The sequence below is a fragment of the Gekko japonicus genome, unplaced genomic scaffold (assembly GCF_001447785.1).
Source record: "Gekko japonicus isolate JY-2015 unplaced genomic scaffold, Gekko_japonicus_V1.1 scaffold887, whole genome shotgun sequence".
Lineage (NCBI taxonomy): Eukaryota > Metazoa > Chordata > Lepidosauria > Squamata > Gekkonidae > Gekko > Gekko japonicus.
In genome coordinates, this window is record NW_015167079.1 from 696,586 (window position 1) to 705,213 (window position 8,628).

The 8,628-nt window shown below is 51.4% G+C and overlaps 1 non-coding gene across 1 annotated transcript; it reads right to left on the minus strand.

Moving 5' to 3' along the window:
* Positions 1 to 2,969: 2,969 nt before the first annotated feature.
* Positions 2,970 to 3,041, minus strand: TRNAT-UGU. The gene has a single exon. It is a non-coding gene; the product is annotated as a tRNA-Thr (tRNA).
* Between the last annotated feature and the right edge of the window lie 5,587 nt (positions 3,042 to 8,628).

The following is an 8,628-nucleotide window of genomic DNA, read 5'->3' on the forward strand; positions in this document are numbered from 1 at the left end:
ACCAGGCCCCCATTCAGATCAATAAACGGAAAGAATGGGGCCAGGCATGGAAAACAGTAATTTGGGATGTTCTTTTCCACTTGTGTTTTGCTCCCTCTAGTGGTTGATTCGATATTGCATCGCTGTTTGTCCAGCATAAAAACCTGCAGTTTAAATCTGCAGGTTTTGTGTTGGCTATACAGCGATATAATATCAAATAGACCACTAGAGGGAGCAAAACACATGCAGAAAAAACACCAAAACAATAAGAACACACAAGTGACAAAAATGAGCATGAAGAAGAGCCCGTACAGAACTGGGTATCACCAGCAGATTAAAGACACCCAGTTCCAAAACTTCAGGCAGGTTCTCAAACCTGTAGCTACAGTGGGGCTTTGGGGGGCTCCGCCCCATTTCTTAAAGGCACAGCCCCACAATAATTTCTCCTGTAAATTATTTTTTTTCAATCATTTTAAAATATTTTAAAAGACATGCGCTTTAAGCAGAGTGAGGTGCTATAGTTGGCTAATTTCCACACTGAGCCAAGGGAGTTGGAGTAGGTGACCTCTACAATCCCTTCTAACTCTGTGTCAAGAAACGGGTCTCCTTTAAGAGAGTTTTTTCTGCCTAAGTGTTAGCTTTCTTGACTATAGAAGTCATCACCCCCACCTGCCGGCTTCTTCTCAGAATAGTTGATTAGGCTGGCAGAAGTGATTAACTTGCAGCAGCTGAGAACTGTCATCTCAAGTGATTAATAGCTTGCAATTTAGAGACTGATCCTGGTAACAGCTTTCTACAGGCTACTTGCCTTTTCTTCAGCCCCACCAGAAAAGAATTTGCCCCACAAGCCACAAAATCCTGGCTATGGGCCTGCAGGTTCTTCTGAAACTTTCGCATCAGAGGACGGTTCCATGAGCCAAGGGAAATTGCCACCGCTATCAGTACGGATGGGCAGGATCCAAACCAATGTTTCACTTATATAATCCTTACAACACATCTATTTTATTAGGGAGGTTGAGTTCTCATTGTTGGGTGTTACAAGTCAAAACACTTCAGTATGTACAGAGTTAATGATGTTTGTTAAGTCACATGTTTGTTTGTAACCAATCTGTTTAGACAATAGAATGCCCGGGAACTTTGGAGCTAATTTGCTAGTCTGATTGGAAACCAAGGTGTCAAGTATTTAGCATATTGGCTTCTCCTCCCATTCTTTGTTCTGAATGAGAAGGAGACGCCATTCGGCTTTTCCCGTTTTACCTTTTAGCTGTAAGGATGTCAGAGGTTATTTCGGGGGGGAACGCAGTTCCCCCGGGTGAGGTGCAGGCGGGCAGGGCACATGACGAAGCCCCGCCCCCTGCTTCCAGCCACCCCGCTTCTGGCCCTCATTCAGCCAGGAGGAGGCAGGAGAAGAGGGAGGGTAAGTTGCTTCCTCCCCGCCTCTCCCCACCCCTGCCTGCCTGGGGCCAGGGAGGGCCTTGGCGGGGCTTCCTCGCACTCCCGCTGGCCTTGCAGGTCCACCGCCGGGCCCCTGATGTCAGGGGGTGTGGCATATGCTAATGAGTTATGCTAATGAGTTCCCCTAGCTCTTTTTCTATGCAATGACCCCTGAAGGATGTAGCCATATTAGCTCTTTGTTATTTTATATCCTGTGTACCTTTTTCCCATGTTAGGCTTATAGTAAACTTTTATATTTTAATACACACCATGGAGTCAGTCTCTTAATACTTACTCTGCTGACTTACTTAAAAAGAATCCCAACCAGTGTTCCCTCTAAGCTGAGTTAGGGTGAGCTAGCTCACAGTTTTTTAGCCTCCGGCTCACACATTTTTGTCTCAGCTCAGGAAGGATGGGGCTCCAGAGCAAACTAATTTATGCAGTAGACAAATCGCTCACTCACAACTTTAATGCTAGTCGCTCACAAAGTAGAGATTTTGCTCACGAGACTCCACAGCTTAGAGGGAACATTGATCCCAACACTCGACCCTTTCTTATTCGTCCAGGGAAATGCTGATTTGCCACTTTGAGGTCAGGAAGCACTTGTTCTCCAGGCCAGTTTGGCAGGGGATCCTGGAGGTTTTTTTGTCATCTTCTGGGCATGGAGCAGGGGCCACTGGGTGTGTGTGTGGGGGGGGAGGTACTGGTGAATTTCCTGCATTTTGCAGGGGGTTGGACTAGATGAGCCTGGAGGTCCCTTCCGACTCTATGATTCTATGACAGTGGGCTAAGAATGCGGGAGAATAGCTCCCGTCTGAGGACATCTGTGGTGTTCATGGCCTAACGGAAGCAAGAGTAGCACACGCATGAACCTGCCTTATACAGAATCAGACCATTGGTTTGTCAAGAACTCGTGGGCACTCCATGAAATTGCTGAGCAGTCGGGTTACGACAGATAGAAGGAAGAAGTTCTCCACCGAAAGAGTGATTAACATAGAATTCATGGCCAAAGGAGGTGGCGGCGGCTACAAGCATGGACGGCTTCCAGAGGGACTTGGATAAGCATATGGAGCAGAGGTCCATCAGTGGCTCTTAGCCACAATGTATAGACAGGAACTCTCGGTCAGGGGCAAGGGATGCTCTATATTCCTGGTGCTTGGGGGTTGGGCAGCAGTGGGAGGGCTTCTAGTGTCCTGGCCCCACTGCTGGACCTCCTGATGGCACCTGGTATTTTTGGCCACTGTGTGACACAGAGTGTTGGACTGGATGGGCCACTGGCCTGACCCAGCATTGGTTTCTCTTATGTTCTTATGGATAAACATACGGAGCAGAGGTCCATCAGTGGCTATTAGCCACAAGGTATAGATAGGAACTCTCGGTCTGGGGCCAGTGATGCTCTGTATTCTTGGTGCTGGGGGGTGGGGGGCAACAATGGGAGGGCTTCTAGTGTCCTGGCCCCACTGCTGGACCTCCTGGTGGCCCCTGGTATTTTTGACCACTGTGTGACAGAGTGTTGGACTGCCTGCTCCTTTTACCTACTGCCTGCTCCTTTTAACTGGCGATGCCGGGGTTTGAACCTGGGACCTTCTGCATACAAAGGAGATGCTCTACCACTGAGCCACAGCCCCTCCTCAAGGTAGAGAACCTCCCCTCACTCCCCCAAGGCTGGCACCTTCCTGCCTTAACTAAGATTGGCACAACAAAAGATGTCGCCTTGCCCGTTCCACAGGTCTGAAAGGGGCGCATTTAATGAGTCTCGTCGCCCCCACGATGAGCAGTGGCGAGGCAGGAGGGAACCCTTCCTCAACGGCTTTTAATCCTTTCGCAGAGAGGAGAAAGGGCTCTCTCCCGTTCATTTCCCCTTTCTTTCCCTCCTCCTGCCTCTGACAAATGGCCTTTTAATCCGCACTTTGATAGCTCCAGCGGCCAGCTGGCAACTGGAGCCGGCTGGCGTCAGCTGTTTTTGGTGGTGGCACATTCTGTTCTGTTCCTCAAGTTGCTGTGGTGTTTTCGGGAGGTGGAGGGGTGGCGGCCTGCGGTGCCATTGATCAAAGCCCCTGCGCTGTGAGTAATCCTTCTGGGCCGCCCGCCAGAACGCGGGGCTGAAAAGAGCCCATTGATACCCGGTGAGGATAATCTGTCGTTTCGGAGTCCTAATCCACTTTCTCCTCTGGTTTAGCTAGAGAGCGGCAGCTCAGGTGTGAAATGTTAAAACACAGTTCAGGGGGGGACTCTTAGAACACCGCTCTGGCTTTCCCCTCGTCCGGTTCCTCACAATCGGATCCTCCGAGGAGCCCACGGGTGGGCCTAGTGTTTCCCATTCCTTTTCGTCCTTCACAACCTTCATAGAAAAAGAGGTGCAGGAGCTCATTAGCATAACTCATTAGCATAACTTATTTGCATATGTCACGCCCCCTGACATCACCGGATGTGTGTCGGAAGGCAACACCCACCGCTCAGGCTCCACTGGACTGTTTTGGATTGCTAGCTGTTGGGGGGGTGGGAAATAAAGATCTGTCCTCACAGAGGAGGGAGAGCTTGTACCTGAATAAAACTTAAAGGTGCCACTGGACGGTTTTGGATGGGGGGGGGGCTCTGCAATTTACCTGGCTGCTTCTTGCTCCTCGTGGCCAACTGAGGGCTGCTGGGAGCAGGGGGCGGGGCTTGTTGCATGTGCTCGCCCCCCCTGGGCTCCTTACTGCTGGAGCTCCGCTCCTGTGCGCTCCCGCAGGAAATGACCCCTGCTCACAACAGTCACGTGCGGTCAATTAGACTGAGAGAGAGAACAACTGCCTCATGGTTACTCTGTGAACTTCACGGCCTTCATAGGGGCTTGAATTGGAGTCTCCACAGACGAAGAGCAGGATGTGACCACTACATCACACTACTCTTTCCTTTTTCCCCTGGGCTTTTCCTTTGCTCTTTCTCTTCAAGATAGCTCTTGTGAGACAGCCAGTTTGGTGTAGTGCTTAGGAGCGCCGACTCTAATATGGGAGAACCGGGTTTGATTCCCCACTCCTCCAATTGCACCTGCTGGATGACCCTGGGCAAGCCATAGTTCTGTTAGAGCTGTCCTTGAAATGAGCCATTTCTGTCAAGAGCTCTCTCAGCCCCACCGACCTCACAGGGTGTCTGTTGTGGGGAGGGGAAGGAAAGGAGTTTGTAAGCCGCTCTGAGACTCTGAGTAAAGGGCGGGGTATAGATCCAATCTCCTCCTCCTCCTCCTCCTCCATAGAGTCCACCTTCCAAAGGGGCCATTTTCTCCAGGTGACCTTGATCCAGGCCCGTAGCAAGGATTTTCTTAGTCAGGGGGCATTTGAGCTTCTTAGGGGACACTGGCTAATCAAATTAAAGGTAATTGAATTAAAGTTAGGTAGACCTTCTGGGGGAAATAGAGTGGTGCTCTCTGGCTCCAGACTGCCACCCTAGCCAGCCCTTGGCACCAAACAGCAGTGCAGGAATACCCGGCTCCTTCCCTGCACTCACTGCCGCTTGGGGGCCCTGGGCTGGATGGGAAGTCATGGGGCCTTCCCAGTAAGTCAGGGGGTCTAGCCCCAAGATGCCCCACGGCAGCTACGGGCCTGACGTGATCCCTGTTGCCTGGAGATCAGTTGTAATCCCAGGAGATCTCCAGCCACCATCTGGATCGTAGGCTATTCAGGTCAGGGTTGATCTCTTGACTGTTTATTTTTGGTATTTTGGGTATTTTGTGTATGTGACACACACACACACTGAGAGAGAGTGTGCACCTGGAAGTCATGGCGACCTTTGGTGGCTGACCCCTACTGGGGGCTTGGAGCAGGGCTTTTTTTGGGCAGGAACGCGCAGGAACTGCCATTTCCTCTCTTTCCTCTGGAGATTAACTGTAACAGCAGGAGGCCTCCAGGTGCCATGTGGGGACTGGTGACTCTAGGAATTGCACCATGCCCTAGTCCCAGCTCCCGCCCACCCAGTGGCTCGAAAGCATACTTGCGAGTAGACAAAGTGGGTACCTACCCTCAGGGCTATTTTGGGGCAGGAGCGGAGTTCCGGCTGGCTCCCAGGTTGGCCACGCCCACCAGGAACTCATTAGCATAATAGGCCACACCCAACAGCAGGAACTCATTAGGATTGGCTACATTAGGGGTGTGTGGCCTAACATGCAAAGGAGTTCCTGCTACAAAAAAGCCCTGGGTTTGGACAACAAACAAGGTAAACAGAATAACAAGCAAACGGTGGGTGTGGCCAGATAACCACACTTCTGGTAACATGGGGGTGCGGCCTAATGTGTGCTAATGAGCTGTGCTGTCAGGGGTGCGGACTAATATGCTAATAGGTTTCTGCTGTTGGGTGTGGCCTATTATGCTAATGAGTTCCTGCTGGGCTTTTTCTACAAAAAGAGCCCTGGAGCCTTGGAGGATATTCAGAGAGGTGGCTGAGTAAAGCCTGCCCCCACCTCCCGACTGCTGGTATTCCAAGGAGATCTCCCATCCAAGTACTTGCCAGAGTCGACCCTGCTTAGCTTCCGAGATCTGACGAGATTGAGCTTGCCTGGGCTACCCAGGGTGGGACAAAAGGGGGGGGGATTTGAGTAAGATTACACCACGCTCCAAAGCTTTTTGAAAACGATTTCCAAATCCCCTTCGCCTTAGTGAAGAAGAAGAAGAAGAGATTGGATTTATACCCTGCCCTTCACTCGGAGTCTCAGAGCGGCTTACAAACTCCTTTCCCTTCCCCTCCCCACAAGAGACACCCTGTGCAGTAGGTGGGGCCGAGAGAGTTCTTTTGAGGACTGCTCTTGAGAGAACAGCTCTGAAAGAACTTATGACTCACCCAAGGTCATCCAGCAGCTGCAAGTGGAGGAGGAGTGGGGAATCAAACCCGCTTCTCCCCTAACCACTACACTTGGGAACAATCCAGAAAGTTACGCAGGTTAGGCACGGTTGCCAACATCCCAGAATTATAACTATGCTCCAAACGACAGGTATCACCTCCCACGGAGACCACGGCCACTCTGGAGGATGAAATCTGTGGCATCCCATCCCTGCTGAGTCCCCTCCCTTCCCCCAACTCTGCCCTCCCCAAGGTCTGGCCCCCAAATCTCCAGGAATTTCCCAACCCGGACTTGGCAACTCGAGGGATCCGCATGGAAAGATGCCAAGCGGTTGCCCGAAATCTAGCCCTGACATCATTAGGGACACGCTCGTTATTAACGACAGGTGCGAGGAAGTTAAGCACAAAGTGTACACAGATCTTTATCCCCAGCGATTCTTCACCCAGCTGGCAAAGACGTATCGCCCCACGCTGGGCAGGAGACAGAGAGGAATGGGAGGTTAACTCGCCCTCCCCCCCAGCCTCCAGTTTCTGAAGAATACAGATGTGCCCTCAGCTGATAGGACCGCAGAGAGGGCCCAGGAAGGGAGATCCATCAGCGATGAAGGTTATCGCCATATAAGGCGAGGGAACAAACGCGCTTGCCAAGAGAAAACCGGTCCAGACAGATGGGGGAGACCAGGGGTTCAGAACAGTAGAAGAGATTGCCGCCCAAAACAGTGTGGGAATGAAAAACGAGCGAGGAGGCAAAGCCAAGAGGAAGTCAGCTCAGCCAGGGAACAGATCTGCGGGCATATGGGAGGCTGTGGGGGGGACGATCGCGACGAGTCCCACATCGCCCCCGGATTCGAATTGCACACATGATGTCTGTTTGGATCAAACCTTTTCTTTTCTCTTCTTTTTTTGTCTAACTGTCAAGGGGAAAGTGGGTCACTGGTGAGGAAGGCTTCTGACGGGAGAAAAAGACTGAAACCCCCCCCCCAAGGATCATCCCCCAAAGTCAGGCTGCCGCCAGTGTTCCCTCTAAGCTGAGTTAGTGTGAGCCAGCTCACAGTCTTTGAGCCTCCGGCTCACATGTTTTTTTTGCCTTCGCTCAGGAAGGAGGGCTCCAGAGCAAACTGATTGATGCAGTCGCCAAATCGCTCGCTCACAACTTTAATGCCAGTAGCTCACCAAGTAGAATTTTTGCTCACGAGACTCCACAGCTTAGAGGGAGCATCGGTTGCCACCCTCCAGGTGGGGTCTGGAGAGCTTCCAGAATAACAGCTGAGCTCCAGATGACATAGATCAGTTCCCCAGGAGGAAATGGCTGCTTTGGAGGGTGAACGAAACCTTTACACAGTAGTGGGGTCACAGACTGTCAGGCATGGACTTTTCTTTCTTAAAAAACAGTCACCAGGTATGTTTGGAAAACTAATTGGCAAGAAGGAGGAGGAGGAGGAGGAGATTGGATTTATACCCCACCCTTCACTACCCGAAGGAGACTCAGAGTGGCTTACAAACTCCTTTCCCTTCCCCTCCCCACAACAGACACCCTGTGAGGTAGGTGGGGCTGGGAGAGCTCTTTTGAGAACTGCCCTTGAGAGAACAGCTCTGAAAGAACTTGTGGCTGCCCAAGGTCACACCAGCAGCTGCAAGTGGAGGAGTGGGGAATCAAACCCCGTTCTCCCATATTAGAGTCTGCACTCTCTTTTTTTTTGAGCCCCCGGAGGGGATTTTTTATTATTTTTTATCACTACAAAAACTACAACAGGAAAAAAGGGAGGGGAAACTACATATATGGGATAAAGTAAAGAACCCACTACTAACTAAGACCCCAAGAGAGGAGATCCTCCAACTAGCTTAGGTACATCAAGTCTTCCCATCATTGATCCCTTTATAAACGGAGTCAAACATTTATTGCACTTTTTCTTTAAAGCTTAGATTTAACTGTCTAGCAACAGTACCCCCAATCAGCCCCGTAGCTAGGGACTTTTTGGGGAGGGGGCCATGGGGGGGCCGGCAGCTAATTTAATCAAAAGTTCCAGAGCAAGTTGGGGGGGGGGGTAATGCCCAGCAGCTGCAGGACTTGCGTGTACACCAACCACTGGGGGGTGAGGATAAGCGGTGGGCTCCAAAGAAGATGGGGCTGTTTCTCAGTCAGGGTGCAAAGCGTTGTGCAGGTGGCGAGTTGAGGCACTTCAGGGACAGCCCAGGAGGGAGGGGGCCCAGAAGAAATGTCAGGGGGGCGGGCCCCGTGGGCCCCATGTTAGCTACGGGCCTGCCCCCAATCATCCCATAACAAAAGTCTCAAAGGCACAATTCAGAGCCCTTCAGCCTTTAGTTCTCCTTTCCCCTTCTCTTCCACGGCTTCTAATGACTTTTTGGGACTGCCTCCCCTTGCTCAGACAGAGAGTCCTCTCC